The following is a 1,878-nucleotide window of genomic DNA, read 5'->3' as shown; positions in this document are numbered from 1 at the left end:
CATTTTCATAATTTTACCGGAAATCAATTTAATGCCTGAAAAAAAAATATTTCTGAAAATTTAAACAATTCCAATTATTTATTTACAAACAGCGAATGTTAAAAAAAATATAATTTTGTGCAAAACGAAATTCTAATGATACTGAATATTCATGATTTTTTTCAAATTTATCTCACGTAATTTAATTGACCAATTTGACGATTGAAAATGCAAACTGCAAACTGCAAAAGACACTCGTATATTCTTAACCCACAATTACCTCTTCAAAAAAAAAATCCTCAAGAAAAAGAAACGACTCATCGCCAGTGCAGAGCTATAAAATGTCCAGGCACAGTTGTCGTTAATATCGTGGGAATAATTAAAATGCATGAGCCGGCAGATGGAAGGAAAACTCGGAGTGACAAAAATAATAAAGTCACTTAACCCTTTCCCTCCGCCAGGAAAATAAATCCACTTTTTTTTCAAATCAATGAAGAGCATTTGTTCGAGTCTGACCCACGAATAAAAAAAACCTCTCAATTAAAAATAGAAAGAGTGAGCGACTGCTGACGACGTGGCGTTGGTAGATCAGAGGAGGGTCCATAAAAAAATGAAGGCTTTGAGAAAGACGTGAGCTTTTATTTCCAATGGAAGTGCGGGCCGACTTTAAATCCAATTAAAATATCCCCGGGTCGCCATGAACAGTGCCATCACGACGTAACCCTTCTCACTCCATTCTAATCTACACCCGTGATAAAATTCAACATCCAGCCACTTGACTAAACCATGAGTGAAAAAAGAAGCGAAATGAAATTGACATTTTTCCCCCAGATTTATTGTTTTTAAATCTCATTCGGCTGTCATTATAATAAATTACCATTGTTAGCCGCGGAATATTAATCGAAAAGAATAATTAAAATCGTACTTTAATCAAATGCTAATGAAATAACGGCAGTTTCCGAGCGCCCGAAAATATTAATATTGAATAAAATTTAATATGCAAATTAATAACAATATGGGAGAGCGGTTGAATAGTACTCCGGATACTGTGGGATTATATATTAATAATATAAGCCGCTCCCCCCCCCCTGCCGCTATGGCGACACGCAATGAATTTGCGTACGATATCAGGGGAATTCCCGGTGTGTGGGGACGGGAATGGATTTCCGGTGAGTTTGTGTGTGGATTTTTCTGTGTATGTCTATGATAGACATATACAGTATTTGTTCTCTCTGTAATGATCATTACTGTCCGTTTTAATGGTTAATTGTTGAAATTAATTAAAAATTGAAAAATAATTGGACTAAAAAAAATGGGCTCAACCGGGATTTGAACCCGGGACCTCTCGCACCCAAAGCGAGAATCATACCCCTAGACCATTGAGCCTCTTTCCTACATTCACCGACATTTTCTCATATCGAGCCATTCTCTTCAACAAGAAATAAAAATAATTCCCCAAAAAAATGAATGACGGAAAAAAATCCACGGAACGTTCTCTTTGTTAAGAAAAATGAAAATTTTTCAATAAGTTCATTTGGCGAGGGCTAATCTCACGGCGAATGTTTAAAAAAATTTAATTCTCCATTCTCATAAAATAACAATAACTTTAACAACTGAATCGTAACAATACAAACTTTCAATATAAAACGCCTCCGATTTTTGTGTCATATTTTTATCTCCTCCTTAGGTATAAGATGAAAATAAAAATAAACTTTCAAAGTCACATAAAATGGAATTATGGTTTATGTAATAAAAGAAACTCCATCACTTATTTTAGTACGTAACCTCTATGCTCAGCTCTTCCATAAATAGAACGCCTCAAAACATCTACAAAAGCTTTAGTGGAAATCGAGAGAGAACGAGAGAGAACGAGAGAGAGAGAGAGAGAGAGAGAGAGAG

General features: G+C 35.2%; 1 non-coding gene across 1 annotated transcript; it reads right to left on the bottom strand.

Moving 5' to 3' along the window:
* Positions 1 to 1,293: 1,293 nt before the first annotated feature.
* On the bottom strand, positions 1,294 to 1,365 carry Trnap-ugg. Its single transcript has one exon. It is a non-coding gene; the product is annotated as a tRNA-Pro (tRNA).
* Positions 1,366 to 1,878: the final 513 nt, after the last annotated feature.

Source organism: Diachasma alloeum, unplaced genomic scaffold, assembly GCF_001412515.2.
Source record: "Diachasma alloeum isolate Michigan unplaced genomic scaffold, Dall2.0 Dall_scaffold_00213, whole genome shotgun sequence".
Classification (NCBI taxonomy): Eukaryota; Metazoa; Arthropoda; class Insecta; order Hymenoptera; family Braconidae; genus Diachasma; species Diachasma alloeum.
Note: the sequence above shows the minus strand (reverse complement) of the source record. Positions and strands in the feature narration are given on the sequence as shown.